Source organism: Elephas maximus, chromosome 2 (assembly GCF_024166365.1).
Source record: "Elephas maximus indicus isolate mEleMax1 chromosome 2, mEleMax1 primary haplotype, whole genome shotgun sequence".
NCBI lineage: Eukaryota > Metazoa > Chordata > Mammalia > Proboscidea > Elephantidae > Elephas > Elephas maximus.
Genome location: NC_064820.1, coordinates 144,001,617 through 144,021,788, shown reverse-complemented (window position 1 = coordinate 144,021,788; position 20,172 = coordinate 144,001,617).

Sequence of the window (20,172 nt, the reverse complement as noted above, 5' to 3'; positions counted from 1 at the left end):
TGGCCTTGGAAAAGGAAGAAATTCACAATTGGGGAAGAGATAATCTGCCAGCTCCACTAACCTGGGTTGCTCAGGACAGAAGTGGCTTCTGTCTAGGCATAAATGGTCCATGGACTTTGAATACCTTTTCCCTCTTCATGGACCTGTGTGGACCTATTTCAGGAGAATAGGCCCTTGTTGACAGACTGTTTCAGCTGTGTGGTGGAGAGATGGGTGTTTGATGTTTGACACTGCTTTGCATATTAAACAGGGTCCTCATCTTCCCACATCAGGGGCCTAAGGCTGGGTGGCTCCACTCAGGTCACCCACCCACCTGTGACAGGGGTACAAGGATAACTGGTACCTCCCAGTCCTTTCAACCAAAAGCATTGGGTGCCCAAGGCCCGTCTGCAGAACTCACCTGCCTGTGCACTCTAGGGAACAGGGACACACTTTCCCCACAGACACTTGGGGGACAGTTGTCAGCCCCCTGCCTTGTTCAGAGTGTGACCCCCTGCTGCAACCAGCTACTGGTACCTACACCAATCCCCCCTGCCCCTCTAAGACTGTAGGACAGAGCCTGTACCACACACTTAATGACCCACTACCTGGACACCTGAGCTGAATCCATACAAGAAAATGAATGGACTCCTAGGCTCATATACTTGGTAACAGCTCTAGCCATCTGGTGACAGGGTGTTAAAGCTTCAAAGGTGAATACAAGCTAGCTCGCTCAAGCAACCTATTCAGACATATCAAAACAAAACAAAGCAAGAAGCTAGGATATAGTAAGCAAACATAAAATAAAGTAATACAATAGCTTATAGGTGGCACAGAGACAACAGTCGATATCAAAGCACATAAAGAAGCAGACCATGATTGCTTCAACAAGCTCTTAAAACAAAGAATCCAGGGATCTTCTGGATGAAAGTGTCTTCCTGAAATTACTGGATGTAGAATATAAAAGATTAATATACAGAGCTCTTCAAGACATCAGGAAGGAGATCAGGCAATATGCAGAACAAGCCAAGGAACATACAGATAAAGCAGTTGAAGAAATTAAAAAGGTTATTCAAGAACATAATGAAAAATTTAATAAGCTGCAAGAATCCATAGAGAGACAGCAATCAGAAATTCAGAAGATTAACAATAAAATTACAGAATTAGACAACTCAATAGAAAGTCAGAGGAGCAGAATTGAGCAAGCGTAAGGCAGAATTGGTGAGCTTGAAGATAAAGCACTTGGCACTACTATATTTGAAGAAAACTCAGATAAAAGAATTTTAAAAATTAAGAAACCTTAAGAATCATGTGGAACTCTATCAAGAGAAATAACCTACGACTGATTGGAATACCAGAACAGGAAAGGATAACAGAAAACACAGAGAGAACTGTTGAAGATTTGTTGACAGAAAACTTCCCTGATATCATGAAAAATAAGAAGATATCTATCCAAGATGCTCATCGACTCCACATAAGGTAGACTTTAAAAGAAAGTCACCAAGATATATTACAATCAAACTTGCCAAAACCAAAGATAAAGAGAAAATTTTAAGTTTACCTAGGGATAAATGAAAAGTCACCTACAGAGGAGAGTCAATAAGAATAAGCTCGGACTACTTGGCAGAAACCATGCAGGTAAGAAGGTAATGGGATGACTTATATAGAGCATTGAAGGAAAAAAATTGTCAGCAAAGAATCATATATCCAGCAAAACTGTCTCTCAAATATGAAGGTGAAATTAGGACATTTCCAGATAAACAGAAGTTTAGGGAATTTGTAAAATCCTAACCCAAAACTACAAGAAATACTAAAGGGGGTTCTTTGGTTAGAAAATCAGTAATATCAAGTATCAACCCAAGACTAGAACACTGGACAAAATAATCAGATGTCAACCCAGACAGGAAAATCACAAAAATAAATCAAGATTAAAAAAACACTCAAATTCCGGGGAACAGCAAAGTTATTATGTAGTAGAAGACAACATTAAAATAATAAATAGGGACTAAGAAATGTAGTCATAGATCTTTCATATGGAGAGGAAGACAAGGTGATATAAAGAAATAAAAGTTAGGTTTAAACTTAGAAAAATAGGAGTAAATATCTTGGTGGTATGAGGTCTCCAACTCTCTGCTTACTTCCCTTTCCTTTTATCTCTTGAGAGATAAAAGGTGGTGCAGGCCACATCCAGGGGAAACTCCTTTTACCTTGGATCAGGGAGGTGACCTAAGTAAGGGTGGTATTACAATCCCACCCTAATCCTCTCAACATAAAATTACAATCACAAAATGGAGGACAACCATACAATACTGGGGATCATGGCTTAACCAAGTTGATACACACATTTTTGGGGGGACATAATTTAATCCATGACACTCCTATTCTGACTGGTGGGCCACAGTGACATTTTAGGTCTTTTGCAGTTAATGTCAGTTCAGAGCCAGCATCCAGTAATCCCTGAAAAGTCTGATTATTTCCTTTTCCCTAAAGAAAATAATAATAATAATAATGAACAGTCACTCTTGTAAAAGGCTGCAGATTCCTTTGGGGAAGGCTGGGAGAAAGATTAACAGTATAAATTTTTGGTAGTGTAGTGGGGTCCTTCCTCAAGGACACCTGACATCCCCTTTATTCAAGGGGTTGTGGGTCTGTAAACTAGGTCAAGTCTGGGAATTGATTGATAGGCCATGACTCTCTATTCTGGTGATTCAAGTTAGACTGCCATTCATTTGACCTAGAATTTTTCTGCTTGTGCAGATAAAGTAAGCATTTAGTAGACTTCCCATCTATTTCACTCCTAGGGACACCATGACTAAATAGCCAATGCCTTAACTCTGTAAAAGTCAGAGTATTCTGATTACTGCTTTTACTCCACTGTCTGTTACAGTAACCATGCCCACTGTGTTTTTGTTGATTAAGTGCTGCCACTTGGCCCCTACCACCATGGGTTTAATCAACACCATTGTAGTTAGGTGTCTTAATTCACTTAGGGCAGTTACCACTGTCAAAACTGACTTACATAAAATTGCAATTGCAGCTGTCTTCAAGGATGCTGGGGCTCCCTTCACAAATTTGTTCCTCACTGTTATGGTAGAAGGTGTGTCCTCTGGGTACTCCATGAGTGGGTCTGTGGGTCTAACTTGATAAATCCTCTCTAACATGCCAATTTCCCTAAGGCTTTGGATATCTTCTTCTACAGTGTAGCAAGGCAGGTCTGATACTTCAGCTTGATTTAGTGTAGGCCACAGCATAATCCATGCTTCAGTGAACCAACCAAAAAAACTATTAAGCCCTTTTCTAATTCTCAAACAGAAACATTGAATGAATAATCTGTGCTTAGTGTGCCCATATCAGTAAACTCAGACTGATCCACTTTATGTTCCTTGCACCATTATCCCACATCCTTAATAGCTATTCCAACACATATTCCCTAGGTGTCTGTTTGTATATAGTAGAAAAATCAAGCAGTTTTTTTGTAGTGTAGCATACCTCCTCTTGGGTCACACTAACTTCACCTCTTAGGGCTCGCTGGCCCTTAAATCTAGTTACAAGTCTAGAAGAAAAATGGGTGGTGGGGGTGGGTCCTGGGGATATTCAGCAATGTCTTGTAAGGCATTTGCCACAGGCAGTGCCACAGTCACTGCCCAAGGCCATGTCTCAGACAAAGACTTTCTAGATACAACTGGATTAATCTCATCAGATAGAGGTGGGAGGGTTGGTTTTACTGGGGAGGGTAGCTTAGCAGACAAAACTGGAGTAATTTCCTCAGATGAAGTGATAGGGCTGGTTCTGTTGGCAGGCGTGGTTCAATAGAATTTAGGGGCTCAGTGTCTCCAGCTTCTAAATTATCTGCCCATATGTCCCCATCTCAAGTTTCAGGACCCCATTTCTTCCCAATCAATGCCCTCACTTTAACTTCAGACATTTTTCGAGGTTGGGAATTCAATTGACATTGTAATTCAGCCACTCTTAGGATAATACTTTGCTTTGTTTTTTGGCAATATCAGCTCTGTTACTACAAGAAATAATGCTTTCTTTCTGAACACAAATAACAACATAAAGGCCTTTTATGCAGCACATGAGCTGTGACTCTGAAGGCCTGAGTTTATCCTTTTCTTTCTTTAGTTTGTTTAGTGAAAGTAGGACTAACCAGCCAGCTTCCTTGTACTTCCCAGTTTGACAAAAATGCCAAAAGGTGTCAAATACACAATCACCCAGAGCCTTGTCTCTCACAAATATTTGATCCAATGGTGTTGATATTTTATGTATTTCTACTGCCACCTCATGGCATGGGTTAGCAGTACCCTCTTTACTATTAGAAATAGAGTCCTTAGTGCCTTAAAGTCTAGCCAGACTTGAGAACCAATTCAGGAAACTCATTCTTAAGATTTTGTTCCTCTACTTTTTACAGCTGTTCTTGCTATCAAATGTCTTAGTGTGGGTTTTCTAGAGGAGCAAAATCAGTGAGGCATACAGAGATATATAGAGAGAAATTTACATCAGGAAAATGGTTCATGCATTTGTGGGGGCTGGCAAGTCCCAAATCTGTGGATCAGATGACAGGCTGACAACCTCTGCTCATTCATGTGGTTACAGGTCAAGTGATAGGCTGGAGGCCTTTGCTGTTTTACATCCCAACAACCAGAGTTCAGACACAGGATTGAGAGCTAGAAAGAGAGAGAGCTTTGCCTGAACATCTGTTTACATCATGGAGGCAGGCCACATCCTCAAGGAAACTTCTCCTCCAACTGATTGGCTGCTCATATCAGATCACTAAATGGGTGGTGAATATATAGTGTCTGCTAAACCACTGAGAATCATAGCCTAGACAAATTGACACATAACATTAATCATTACACTTATCCATACCCATTTCTTTGAACCACTCAATTTTCTTCTCATTTACCAGCTACCCCTCAAATGACCTTTTAGGTCCATCACTGAATTTGTCATTTGTCTTCATGTATTTGTGTTTTACTAGACTCAAAACCACAACCTAGGATACATGCCATTGTATTTCTCATCTGCTCCTGCACATAGGCTGATGAAAATGGTGGAAAAGATTGCACATCATAGGTTAGAAACACTGATAACAAATGATCTTTAGCTACAATATTGATCCCTCTCCTACCTCTGGCCTCATTCAGCAAATGACTTTGTCCGTGACTTCGCTGAGAAAGTCCAAGTCGTTTCATAAGCATACTCTCAACTACTAACTTTGCCACCTACAAATGCATCTTACCTGCTCCCTCCTTATATTTCCTTTTGTGCTATCTCAGTAAAAGATATCCTTCCCCTGAAAAAGGGTGGTCTCTCCATTTTTTTCCTCTTTTTTTAATTGTGGTTAAATGCGCACACACACATATATATACATATATAACAACACATTTGCTATTTCAACATTTTTTACATGTACAATTCAGTGATACTAATTGTCATGTTGTACAACTATCACCACTATCTGTTTCCAAATTTTTCAGTCACCTTTAACAGAAACTCAGTACTCCTTAATCAGTGAGTCCTCCTTTCCCCCTACCTCCTGCCCCTGCTAACCATTAGTAAACTTTGTTCTCCATACATTTACCTATTCTAGTATTCCAATTTAGTTTTCAATCTTGTGCTGTCACACTACCTCACAGATCTTTCTCTATCAATTATTCTCTCCCTTTTTCTTAACTTGCTGGCTACACTAACTAGCTCATTTTTCCTCAGTGAACATTTAGTAAACACCTAATTTCTGCACCACATTCTCTCCACTTTCTTCTGGGAAAATCACTATGGTTCTTAGGAAATGCTTCTGCCCCCTATCAACCAGGTGGCTCAGCATGACCTGCCATGCTTTTACATACTCCTACCTGCCAGTCACTATTGATTTTCAAGAAAAAATTCCTAGATGAGCACTGGGAATAAGTTGAAGGTGTGACACCAAGGACCTGAGTATTCATTCTTCAAATCTTCAGAGAAGTATTAAAAACTCTTCTGTCTCAGAGGATGGAGTGATTTGGTTTGTTGTTCTAAACAGGTGAGAGAAGAAAACCAGAAACAGAGAGAAGGGCAGAATCAAGAGGAGCAAGTAAGATGGAGAACAGCTGGGACTAGGTAAGAATGTGTATGGGGGGTAGAGGGGTGAGGGGTAGAGCTTAAGGACATTTTAAGAATGAGAATCCTATTCCTTTATTTGAAGTGTTGCTGTCATGTAATTGTCCTCTATCTTGCCAACAATCTTCAAAAAACATTTGTCTGAGGAAATGTTGCTGTGATTTAATAAGAGTGCCGAGTTTCAAGTCTCAATTGCTCTGCTGCAGCACACATATCTCTCAGTTGGAAGAAAGAATCAAAAGAAAGAAGTCATAAGGATGAAAGTCATGCCCCACTTGTGTACCACCCCTAGAAATTTATAGAAATTATGGGAAGAGCTTTGGACTTCCAGAAGGCATGTGATTGGAGTTCAAGCAAATTTTACCATTTTCTCTGAAAGGACAGGAAGAAGGCTTTACTGACTTATGGGTTGTGTTATATGCCCAAGCAGATAAATGGGAATCCACAGGCAGTTCTAAAGCAGTGATTCTCAAAATAAAAATGATAATGAGATTTCAGGCTCTTTTTGGTGCAAGTTCTTTATTTTATTCTTATGGGTTAATAATGCACAATTGTATAGACTTTTATTTTTTTACGAAGTGAATATTTAAGGGTTTCAACATTTGGTAGTCATAATCTACAATTAGTTGGTTATAAAAGTTTACTGAAGACTCTAATTCAGTAATCTACATCTGGCTGCCACTGAGTTCTGCAAAATTTCCACTGGGCCTGACTCACAGAAGGAATTCCCCAAATTTTCAGACTGAACTGTATTATCTGTATCATTAGTGCTGGCATGAGTGGGTCATTGTTTCAATTGTTGCTGTTCCTGAAATAATACAAATTAATGATAGATTTTACTTTTGTGGATTAGATTGTTTTTGTGTAATTGTTTCAGTGTTACCATTTGATTTTTATTTTGGCCCTTTCCAAGTCTTTGTTATCATCAAGTTTTTTTTTTTCCCCAGTGGGAGATGGGAACAGCTATGGTAGGTAGGCTGCAGTGCCTTTTGTCCTGACTGTGTTGGCAGAGGTCCAAACAGTTTTAAAATTACTAAGCTTAAAGGCTTTCAGTAATGTCTTTTAAAGCAACTTATCGTTCTGTACTTCAAACAGACTGACATTGGAGGATGAAAAAGCTGTGTTCACTTTCACTTAGGGGAGGTTGATAGCCCCATTTTGATACGTTTTTTCCTGTTTCTGTAGGGTCAGTAGTGATGTGTTTGCTTTTATTCCTGATGTTACTAATTTTGAGTTCCTTTTTTTCTTGGTAAATCTAGCTAAAGGTTTGTCAATTTTTATTAATTTTTTCCATGAAGCAACTTTTGGTTTTGTTGATTTTTTCTGTCGGTTTTCCTATTCTCTACTTCCACTCTAATCTTCATTGCTTCCTTACTTCTGCTTGCTTTAAGTTTAGTTTCCTCTTCTTTTTTTCAGTTCTTATGGTGGAAGGGTAAGCTACTGATTTGAGACCTTTCTTCTTTGTTAATATAGGTGTTTATATCTATAAACTTCCCTCTAAACTCTACTTTAGTGACATCCATAAATTTTGTTATGTTGTGTCTTCGTTTTAATTAATCTTAAAATATTTTCTAATTTCCGCTGTCATTTATTCTTTGACTCATTGGCTATGTAAAAAAAAAATGTAAGAATGTGTTAATTTCCATGTATTTGTGAATTTCCCAGATTTTTTTCTGTTACTGGTTTCTAATATCATTCCATTGTGGCTGGAGACAATACTTTGCATTATTTCAATCCTTTTAAATTTATTGAAGCCTATTTTATAATCTAGCATATGGTCTATCCTAGAGAATGTTCCATGGCGCTTGAGAAGAATGTGTATTCTGTGGCTGTTGGATTGAATATTCTATCAATATCTGCTATGTCTAGTTGGCTTATAGTATTATTCAAGTTTTTATTTCCTGTTGATCTTCTGCCAAGTTCTTCTATTAATTTTTATCCAGAAACTAAAGACCTTGTTATTTACTGCACAGCAAGCAGCATAAGCATCAGCATATTTGTATTTGTTCTCTGAGCCTCAATTTCCACCTGGCAATATAAAGCAGGGCTTTGAACCTGTTCAAACCCGTTCAGTCACAGCTGACAAAGAGAAATCAGCACAGACCTGAATTTTTAAAATTTCGGTGAAACTGAACGATAAGCAGAATGAGAAAAACAATGGGTTGAAGCCCTGGAATGGGAAACTCAGAAGAGGCGTAGTGGGCCCTTTTAGGAGCCTGATGCCGGAGGCTGGATTTTATCAGAACTGTGGAGAGTGACACACATTCAAAGCAGTTCTATTGGCTGCATCTTTGAGTGGGGCACTGCTGTTTCCCACTCTGGCGATCAAGAGATTTAGTTGCTGTGCAACACGCATGCTGCCCTTGTTTTCAAAAGGGAGATTAAGTTTCTAGCAGGGCTTTGACCCATAATTTTTCCCATTCCACTTAGCATTCCTCTTCACCCACATTTAAAAAAATTTGGGTCCATTTAGGTTTTGCTTTGTCAGCCATGATGTAAAGAGGGTCATGTGATATGTGCATAGACAATGGGACACATTATAGGAGAGAAATCCTGACCTTAGAGGAACACAGATTTTTTATAATGGGCAGTAAACCTGCCTAGCCTTTGCTGCAGAGAGAGACATTGTCTTGTTTATTGGAAGCTGGGGAAAGAGGGAGCCCTGTGTTCTGTGCTTTTCTTGGCTTCACTCACTCAGAGTAGAGCTTCCATCGTGCTGAACTGGGAGAGGAAAGTGAAGAAATCGGCTGTGGTTGAAATGCCACAGACTCTTGTTCTTAAAGATTTTTAGTAGATTTTCTTGAATAAATATTTCTTCATTTTCTGTATAGTCTCAGGATACTTCCAGAAAATTTTAAATGTTTATGTATATACATATAATTTTCATCAGTTATGGTTGTTTTCCTGGGGAGATGGTTCACAGAGCTCTTCATGCTGCCATTCCAGAAGTCATCTCCTGACACTCTTTTTGTTTTGAAGGTCCTGCACTATGTCTGACTTGTGTGGCCCATAGACCTGGTGAGATATTAATTTGCTTCTCAGCGGCTCTACCATCACCTATGGCCATAGGGACCTGTGCGTCCTACACTCTTGTTATCCTGATGTGCTCCCATGGTCCTGTATGGCCTGATCTTCTACCTCATATCAAGAGAAAATTGTGAAGAATAAAGTCGCAAAGTTCCAGGCTGACATTCCCGAGTCTGATCTAGAATATAAAGTTAATTAATTCTGATTAAAAAAAAAAAAAAAACCACCACCATCTAATCAATTTTCACGCATAGCAACCCTAAAATACAGTCTGAAATCTCACAACTTCTATTTGGATTATACAAACAAATGAAGGGAAAGCTGTTTTTGATTTTAACTATCCAGGTCAATTTCTAATGGGAATAACCAAAAAACCAAAACCAAACCCATTGCTGTCGAGTCAATTCCGACTCATAGCAACCCTATAGGACAGAGTAGAACTGCCCCATGGAGCTTCCAAGGAGCTCCTGGTAGATTCAAACTGCCAACCTTTTGGGTAGGAGTTGTAGCACTTGACCACTATGCCACCAGAGTTTCCCTAATGGGAATATCCCTCTAAAAATTGTTAAAGGCATTCGTTTTTAAGTCAAACTTGGCTCAACAATTTTCCAGTTGTGTGCCCTTTGGCAGGTTGATTAACTTTTGTTGAACATAAGTTTCCTCGTCTTTATATGGGGTCACTGCAGGAGAAAGAGGTGGCAGTCTGCTTCCGTAAATATTACAGCCTTAGAAACTCTATGAGGCAGTTCAACTCTGTTCTGTAGAGTCGGTATGAGTTGCAATCAACTCAAAGCAACAGGTTTTTATATGGGGGCCAATATTTTCCTTATAGGATTACTGCAAAGATTAAATAAAGTACTTTTTGCAATGTGCTCCTCACATTAGCAAATACTCAGCAAATGAGAACTATTGTTATTATTTATACTGGGGAAATACTTCTTTGGCAAAGGGACATCCCAGAGGATTTTTAAATGTGATTTTCTTTCTTTGCAAATTATGATAATTAAGAATTCCAGAGTCATATAATATTACATTTGAGCCCTAATCCATGAGAACTACAAATGTTCCAGAGAACCCTGACTGGGAAGCAATATTCTTTTAGAAGACCTGAGATAATGTATGGAAAATAAGGGTGGTATATGTGCAAAAATGTATTGATGGCATTCTGTACAAAATGAAGGTAGGAGACGAGTATGATAAAAGACAAGAGTTTCTAAAGTTTATCTCTGGTGTACGTGCCATTTTGTTACTTTACCCTCAACTTTCCTATTCCATGTTTCTCTTTTCTCACTGCTTTGTCACTAGTCCAGCTACACTAGGGTTTCCTATGAAGAAGAGGGAATTGCCACTGCAGTAGAAATACTCTGGTTTCCATTATCAATTAGGTTAAGAAAATGGTTCAACACTGAAGTTTATCCATACACTGAGGAGTCAGCTCTATTCAAAAGTTAGTCTCTGTGTTTAAAGAAATTAACATATGCCAATTAATTAATTAAACAAGCACTTAATGGGGCAGAATTGTTCCAGGCACTGGAGGTAACTTGGTGAACAACATGGACAAAGAGTTCATGAAACTTCTGTGAGTTAATATTATGTAGCCATTTAAGTTGTTACAGTTTTGGGGAAAAATTTTTATTGTTATGGAAAGTGTCAAACATATATAAAAGCAGGAAGAAACCCCCAATGTACTTATCACTCAGGCTCAACAATTATCAACACATAGCCAAACTTGTTTTATCTATAACTCCCCTACTTTAGACTTTTTGGAAGGCATGGTAAAGACGCTGTGATTTTAGCCTATGTGATCCCTCTCTTGGCCTGGGATTAAATAACCAGGACACAGCTCTTAATTCTTTCAACCTTGGCATCATGAAAATAGCTTTTGTAAAGATAAATACAGATCAAAAAAAGGAAAAAAAAATTATTTTTTTTATTTTCCTTGATAAGACTCTCCCCTTCCACTTTTTTTTAATGAATGTTTACTTTAGAAACCTTGTAAATTCTTTCTTTGCCTCTTTTGAGAAACTCCTCTTGGAAGTCTAAGTAAGCTTCTTGCCGGTTTTACAACCAGGAATATGTCCTCAAGGATCTGGAAGCCATGTCTTTAAAATGTGATCAGTAAGAAAGTCAGCTCCACTGGCTCTCAGCTTCTGTGGGAGGATAAGAGCCTATCTTCAGCGGGCTCCAAGCTGTAAAACTGCCTCCTGTCATAAAGATATGAGTTTATCTTTCCTTTGGATAAAGACAAGTAACAAACACTGGTGCCTATCCCAGTAACCAGGAAACGTTAGGATAAACAATGTGTGACAAACAGAGCTGTCAAGTCCTCTCATTTGACGACTAGTTATCATTTACCCTGAGAACGTGTACGAAATAGGTTGCATCTACTTGGTTATATAAAGGGTGAATTTCTTTGTCTTTGCAATCTCTTCAGTGATTGCCTATCATGTATCACATTCTGGTTTAATGCTTATTCAATAATAAACCGATACCTTTCTCTTTTACCTTTGTTGAGAGGTTTTCTGGATTGGGGGAAGATTATTATTATTATTATATTATGTTTTCCTGATGCCTTCTTCTCCAGATGCTAGCTTCTCATGAGAAGCCCAGGAGTACCCACTGTTTACTCTCTCAACGGTGCATTGAGAGCCAGTAGAAAATCTGATTGGCCTTATTCTCTGCTGCATGATGAATTTTCAGGATGAAATTAAACTTGGTAATCCAATAAGCTGGTATGACCAAAAACCTTGGCCCATGATGGGGCACGACTCTCTCCATGCAGTTAATTCTAGTCATGGCAATTAGGCCTTAAAAACTCATCATGTGTAGTCATGCACTCCACCCAACACAGTGGGCCTGACCTTGGTACAGATGTGAAGGATTTCATTCCCTGTGGGCCTTGACTCTGCTTTTTTCAATAGCAACTCAGAATTTTACCATTTCACTTGCTCCCAATCACTCCCCCAGCACACGATTGCCATCTCCGCAGCTGCACTGGCTTAGGTCCTGGGCTCCCTCTCCCCACCTCTGAGGAGGGGGGAATCCTGTCCTCCATTATTCCCAGGCTCACACTCATTTATTTTCTTCAGGTGAGTGACCCCTCTTTTAATGGCAAAACTACCCTGTTAGTGAAAAAGGTTTAACCCACCACTCACTACTACTGAGTCCATTTCAATTCATAGTGACCCCATAGGGTTTCCAAGGGTATAAATCTTTATGGAAGCAGATTGCCACATGCTTCTCCCTCAAAGCGGCTGGTGGTTTTGAACTGCTGACCTTTCAATTAGCAGTTGATTGCTTTAACCACTGTGCCACTAAGTCTCCTGAAATAAGGTTGAAGGAAAAAAATTCATTCACAAAATTGCATATATACTTTGCTCTCAGCTTTTTAAAGAAAAATAAATTTAAGAGAAAAGTCTAACAGTAAATACACCAAAACACTAGCAAGGTTAGACCAAGGGTGTTAAGATTTTGGGTGATATTTCTAATCACTTCTTTACTAAGTTATGTAATATTCCAAATTTTCTAAAATGAGCATATTATTTTGACAATCAGGAAAAAATAAGACAGATAACTAAAACCCTTTCCAAAGTCATAGCATTAAAAATTATAAAAAAGATTAAAATGGTATTAAGAATTTCATAACACGTATTGGCAGAGGAGTCCCTGGGTGGTGTAAACATGTTCAGCTGCTAACCAAAAGGTTGGAGGTTCAAGTCCACCCAGAAGCACCTTGGAAGAAAGACCTGGTGATCTCCTTCTGAAAAATCATAGTTCTACTCTGACATGCCCAGTCACCATGAGCCAGAATCAACTCAATGGCAACTAGTCTTTTTTATTGGCCTGAGGCTTGTTCAAAAATCTGTTATAACAGACATGACACTGAAATAGTATGGTTTAAAAAAATGGACAGAAAATACTTTTGAAATATGATTGTCCGTGTGTGTGTGTGTGTGTGTGTGTGTCCTTCTGATTTTAGAAGTAATACATGTCCATTTTAGAAAATTAGAAAAGCACATAGAAAAACATACTGTGGCAGCCATGGAGATGTGTCGCTTCATGAGGGAACAGGTGTGAGGAGTAAAGTTAACTGACAACCCCCAGCTACCACACCTTCTGGAATCTCTGCATCACCAACCAGAGACCACCCCTCTATCCTCTGCCACACCCCCTGTACCCCTGCCCCCCAGCCAATGGCTGATTCCAGTAGAGGTGCAACAACCAGGTCATTTCTACCTGTCACCAGACTCCTCTAACTGACAAAAATGTTCATTTATAGTTTTGCCCTAGGGCTCTGTTAATTTTTCCCTTTTTGGTCATAATCTAAAGAAATTTGGACTTTCCCAGCATCCTGAAGAGCATTACACTGATCCTTTATATTGATTACATTATTCAGAATGGACTGGATGAGAAAGAGGCAACTATATGCTAGGGGCCTTGATAAGATAAATGAGAACAGAGGGAGAAAAACCGTATATGGTGAATATGGTTTGCTGTTTTTTTCCCCAAATCTTTTCTTTTTCCTCAGTGAAGTTTTATAGTTTTCATGCTATGATTTTGCACAATTCATGTTAGGTCCACACTTAGGTGCAGTGCTATCGTGCATGTATTTTTCAATTGCATTTCAATTACATTTTCTAATTCATTTTTCTGATATGTAGAAGAGCTATTCCCCATATGTCAGTCTGTCATACTGTGGTGACTTTTGTGTTACTGTGATGCTGGAAGCTATGTCACCACTATTTCAAATCACCCATGGCAGACAAGTTCAGCAGAGCTTCCAGACTAAAACAGACTAGGAAGAAAGACGTGGTGGTCTACTTCTGAAAAAACTGGCCAATGAAAACCTTATAATAGCAGCGTAACATTGTCTGATATAGTGCCGGAAGATGAGCCTCTCTGGTTGGAAGGCACTCAAAATATGACTGGGGAAGAACTGCCACCTCAAAGTAGAGTCGACTTTGGGGTAAAGCTTTTGAGACCTTCATTTGCTTATGTGGCTCAACTCAAAATGAGAACAGCTGTAAACACCCATTAGTAATCAGAACATAGAAAGTATGAAGTATGAATTTAGGGAAATTAGAGTCATCAGAAGTGAAGCGGACCCCATAAACATAGATATCCTAGGCATTAGTGAGTTGAAATTGGTCATTTTGAATCTGACGATTATATGGTCTGCTATGCCGGGAATGACAACTTGAAGAGGAATGGTGTTGCATTCACTGTCAAAAAGAACATTTCAAGATCTATCCTGAAGCACAACACTGTCAGTGACAGGATAATATCCATAACCTACAAGAAAGACCAGTTAATATTACTATTATTTACTCACCAACCACTAATGCTGAAGATGAGGAAATTGAAGATTTTTACCAACTTCCGTGGTCTGAAATTGATCAAATATGCGATCAAGATGCATTGATAATTACTGGTGATTGGAATGCAAAGTAGTTGGAAAATATGGCCTGGGTTGTAGAAAAGATGCCGGAGATCACATGATAGAATTTTGCAAGACCAATGACTTCTTCACTGAAAATACATTTTTTCAATAACATAAATAGTGACTATACAGGTGGACCTTGCCAGATAGAATACACAGAATAAAATTACTACATAAGTGGAAAGAGACGATGGAGAAGCTCAATATCATCAGTCAGAACAAGGCTAGGGGCTGACTGAGGAACGGACCATCAACTGCTCATATGCAAACTGAAGCTGAAGAAAATTAAAGTACATTTACAAGAGCCAAAATATGACCTTGAGTATATTCCACTTGAATTTAGAGACCATCTCAAAAATAGATTTGACACATTGAACACTAATGACTGAAGACCAGATGAGTTGTGGGATGACATCAAGGACGTCATACATGAAGAAAGCAAAAGGTCATTGAAAAGATAGGAAAGAAAGAGAAAATCCAAACGGATGTCAAAAGAGACTCCGAAACTTGCTCTTGAACATACAGTAGCTAAAATGAACAGAAGAAATGATAAAGTAAAAGAGCTGAACAAAAGACTTCAAAGGGTGGCTGAAGAAGACTAAGTCAAGTGTTATAATGAAATGTGCAAAGACCTGGAGTTAGAAAACCAAAAGAGAAGAACTCACTGGCGTTTCTCAAGCTGAAAAACTGAAGAAAAAAAAAAAAAACCTCAAACCTCAAGTTGCAATTTTGAAGGATTCTATCGGGAAAATATTAAATGACACAGAAAGCATCAAAAGAAGATGGAAGGAATACACAGAGTCACTGTACCAAAAAGAATTGGTCAACATTGCCCATTTCAGGAGGTAACATATGATCAAGAACCAATAGTACTGAAGGAAGAAGTCCAAGCTGCACTGAAAGGAATGGCAAAAAACAAGGCTCCAGGAATTGATGGAATACCAATTGAGATGTTTCAACAAACACAGTGCTGGAGGTGCTTACCTGTCTATGTCAAGAAATTTGTAAGACAGCTTCCTGGCCAGCTGACTGGAAGAGATCCATATCTGTGCCCATTCCAAAGAAAGGTGATCCAACAGAATGCAGAAATTATCAAATTTTGAACTTACTTTAAAGTCAGGAAAGGTGTGCGTCAGGGTTATATCCTTTCACCATACCTATTCAATCTGTATGCTGAGCAAATAATCCAAGAAGGTGGACTATATGAAGAACGCAGCATCAGGCTTGGAGAAAGACTCATTAGCAACCTTTAGTATGCAGATGACACAACCTTGCTTGCTGAAAGTGAAGAAGACTTGAAGCACTTACTGATGAAGATCAGAAACTACAGTCTTCAGTATGGATTGCACCTCAACATTAAGAAAACAAAAATCTTCACAACTGGACTAATAAGCAACATCATGATAAACGGAGAAAAGATTGAAGTTGTCAAGGATTTCATTTTACTTGGATCAACAATCAACACCCACAGAAGCAGCAGTCAAGATATCAAGTGACCCATTGCATTCGATAAATCTGCTGCAAAAGACCCCTTTAAAATGTTAAAAAGCAAAGATGTCACCTTGAGGACTAAGGTGCACCTGACCCAAGCCATCGTATTTTCAATCACATTACATGCATACAAAAGCTGGACAATGAATAAGGAAGACCAAAGAAAAATTGATGCCTTTGAATTATGGGGACGCAAAGAATATTGAATATATCATGGACTGCCAGAAGAACAAACAAATCTGTCTTGGAGGAAGTACATCCAGAGTACTCCTTAGAAGCAAGGATGGCGAGACTACATCTGACATACTTTGGACATGTTGTCGGGAGAGATCAGTCCCTGGAGAAGGACATCATGCTTGGTAAAGTATAGGGTCAATGAAAATGAGGAAGCCCCTCAATGACATGGATTGACACGGTGGCTGAGACAATGGGCTCAAGCATAATGATTGTGGGCATGGTGCAGAACTGGGCAGTGTTTTGTTCTGTTGTACATAGGGTCACTATGAGTCGGAACTGACTTGACGGCACCTAACAACAACATAACAACAAAGCATGTGGCTTTTTGGAGACTGTTTAATTGATCCTCATCAGCAGCCTACAGACAGGACATACACAGTGACAACTGTGGATAACAGGACATGGTTTGGACTGAGGGAGAAACTTACTTTGCTAATCTCCAGAATAATCAAGAAAACACCTGGATTCCATATGTAACACTGGAGGGAAACAGCAATGGCCAGAAAGCTGTTATTTCTCTGCTTGGCTTTTTGCAGAGTCTGGGGAATTTGCTTGGGTTTTTGAGAAATTCTTGTGGTACTTATGATTTAATCAGGCAGAGTTTTTCATAGCTCTGCTTGTCTTCCAGATGCTAATGATTGCTCCAAATGAGTTGTCTACAGTTTTCCTTCATGTCTTTGACAGAGCATAAAATGTGTGCCATCACATGCAGTTAAGTTCATAAGCATCTTATCATATCAAGCTGAAAATCTCACCACTATCTGAACAATTGGGCATGCTTTACTGAGGAAATTCTGAGGTTTTTTTTTCATTATTGTTAATGCTTCTGCATTAATTCAGTTAAATATGTGAAACCTTTGTTTTGAAGGAGCCCTGGTGTCACAGTGGTTAAGAGCTTAACTGTTAACCAAAAGGTCGGCAGTTTGAATCCACCAGCTGCTCCTTGGAAACCCTATGGAGCAGTTCTACTCTGTCCTGTAGGGTCGCTATGAGTCAGAATTCACTCTATGGCAATATGTTTGGTTTGGTTTTGGTTTGGCTGGATAAGAGATGGCAGGTTTGGGGTTTTTTGTTTGTTTAAAAAAAAAAAAAAAAAAAGGAAGAAATATACCCACAAAACCCATTGCCGTCAAATCGATTCCAACTTATAGTGACCCTATAGGACAGCGTAGACCTGCCCCACAGGATTTCCAAGGAGCAGCTAGTGAATTCGAACTGCTGACCTTCTGGTTAACCACTGTGCCACCAGGGCTCCACCAGGACTCCAAAATGTACTACATGGGAACCAAGTCTTCAGCCTCTTTTCTATTCTGGAGGCACTTAGATTAATCCCCCCTGAACGCGGAATACAGATGCCTAAGAAGGTAGTGGGGGAATCCACCAGCTCCTTGAGAGATTTCAGAGTCTTCACAGGTGTAACCACAGGTTCTTGGCTGGTGGTTGAACCAGGAAAGATTTGTTACCGCAAGTACTTTTGCCTCTCCCCAACCTTCCCATTCCTTAAGGGCTCTGCCCACACTTTGTCCTGCCCATCAGCAACCTCAGAAGCTGCCAAAAGAGCTCCAGCCACGTGTGGAGAAACCCAGCCAAGTACACAGCATGGGGAAAACTAAGCATGCCTGTGTGCTTTCTAGAGCTCACCCACTTGGCTCACCTCTGAGCCTATCCTCTTCTGGAAGTTTCACAGTTTGGGGTCAGCTTTCACTGAGGAATGGAAGTGAGTCTCTGAAAACACCTCTTTCTGATCCCAGAAGTGTAGGGCTGGAAGAGTGAGAAAAGGAGACTGGGCTGTTTTAAAAGCCATCATTGTGATAACCACTTTGACCAAAAAAAACCCGTTGCCATGGAGTCTATTCTGACTCATTGCAATCCTATAGGACAGAGTAGAACTGTCTGTTTCCAAGGAGCAGCTGTGTATTTGAACTGCCAGCCTTTTGGTTAGCAGCCAAGCCCTTAACTCCTGCACCACCAGGGCTCCATAGTTACTTAGATGAGTGGTTTTCAGTTCTGGCTACACATTACAATCACCTGAACAGCTTTTTCTTTAGTCATTCAGCTTTCCAACTTTCACACAATCCAGAAAAAAAAAAAAACTTTATGTTTCTAAGAATCAGAAAGTTTAGAGCATTGATTCTATGAGCATTTGGAATCTTAAGTTGGAGCAAATTTTGGAGAGAATGCAGGTGAGGAACTCCTGTGCCAGGCAATAGAAAGAGCAGTGTTATAAAAATGGTGTGGCACTAGAGGCGTCGGACCTCCTCTAACTTCACAAGGAGAAAGGAGAATCAAGATCAACAGCCCAAGGCTAATCCTTATGCGGCAGAGGTCAGGCTTGCTTTCTCTCTCCGCCATCTTTACCAATTCTGACACCAACCATCACTCCCATGGTACTCTCTGCTTCTCTGCTGGGGTTAGATAATCCATTTCAATGGCCACACAAAACTCACAGACCATACTCACAGTTGTGGGGTTTATTAGGAAAGTAACAGATTACAGTTCAGATTCAGGAACACTCAGGATACAGTTCTTCTATTAAGACAGCCTCTTCTCAGCCGTGCCCACAGGCATGCCTCTTTTCTGCCCTTCAGCCTCAGCCCTGCTCAGGTAAGAGTTACAAAGCTCTTTTAGCTCTGCGTGTAAGTCCCCAGAGGTGTCCACCCCACCAGTAATACTCGGCCTGAAGGCGCTCAGCTCTAGCTCCATGGGTCACCAAACCTATCTTCACCAAGTGGCCAGAGGTACCCCACACCACCAGCAAGCCTACTGCCCAAAGGCACTCAGCTTTCTCCCTCCATGGACCAGGATTCGCCTGCTCCTTCCAGTCTTCTGCTGGTCTTCTGCCTCTGCTGCTGCCGTTTTCCTGCTGCTGCTTCTCATCGTCTTCAATGTTACAGCTCTTTCTCTCTACCCTAGGAGCTTCTCAGTGCAGGGATCCCAAAGCTAAATGACAAAGAGAGATCCTCTCTTGCCACCTCTGGGATGCCTCATTTTAAGCCTAATGGGATGACAAACCTCACCAATCCCCTAGGTGGACCACAATTATTTGCACAGTCCCACCCAATCACTTGGGTGGAAGTTATAAGACCATGGCAAGAAAGGCCATACAAAAGCGATCCATTGCACCACAAGTGTACCACCTGGTTAGAGTCAAGAGATCCCATTTCCTCTCCTGGTGCTGCCACAGCTAACTGTATAACAGTGGGCAAATTCCTTTCCCTATCAGAACTCCTGTTTCAAGCTCAGTAAAACCACAAAACTGGACTCAAAACTCTGAGTTCCCTACCAGCTTTAACCTACTATCATTCATTCCTCTGTAGGGCTGGGGAACAGGGTTTAGGGTCAGGAGAGATCACAGAATACAGATTTCTAGGCAGGTAGTGGGGGATTCCACCAGTTCCTTGTCTTTCACCAACTCCCACTAGAGGCATACTATGAGCCCTTTTCCTCACACTGCCTGGGAAACACATATTGCTCAGTGAAAAAGAGGAGAACCATGCTGTCTATAATATGAATGAGACTTAAGGAAAAAAAAAATTCTTATTCTCTGAGTTGCTGTGCTATTGTAAGACAGAAAAATGTAATAATAGTGATTTATGCTTACTACTTTGTCTTTTCAAAAGTAAAAGCACTTTATCATCGCCCCCCTCACCCACTGAATAGAGAATAGACGGGGAGAAAAACCTTGACTATTGTAAAAACTGCCGTTCTCAGCAGTCTCGATTAAACACACACATACACACACGCTCCTTACTTGATTGGTTCATTCACTTAACAAATACTACTGAATGTCTACTACATGTTAGGAGCCCCACTAGCCAGTGGGATACAATAATGACTATACAGAGAAGGCCCTGCAATCACCAGCATTAGGAAATGGTCTAAACAAGAAGCCCTATTGC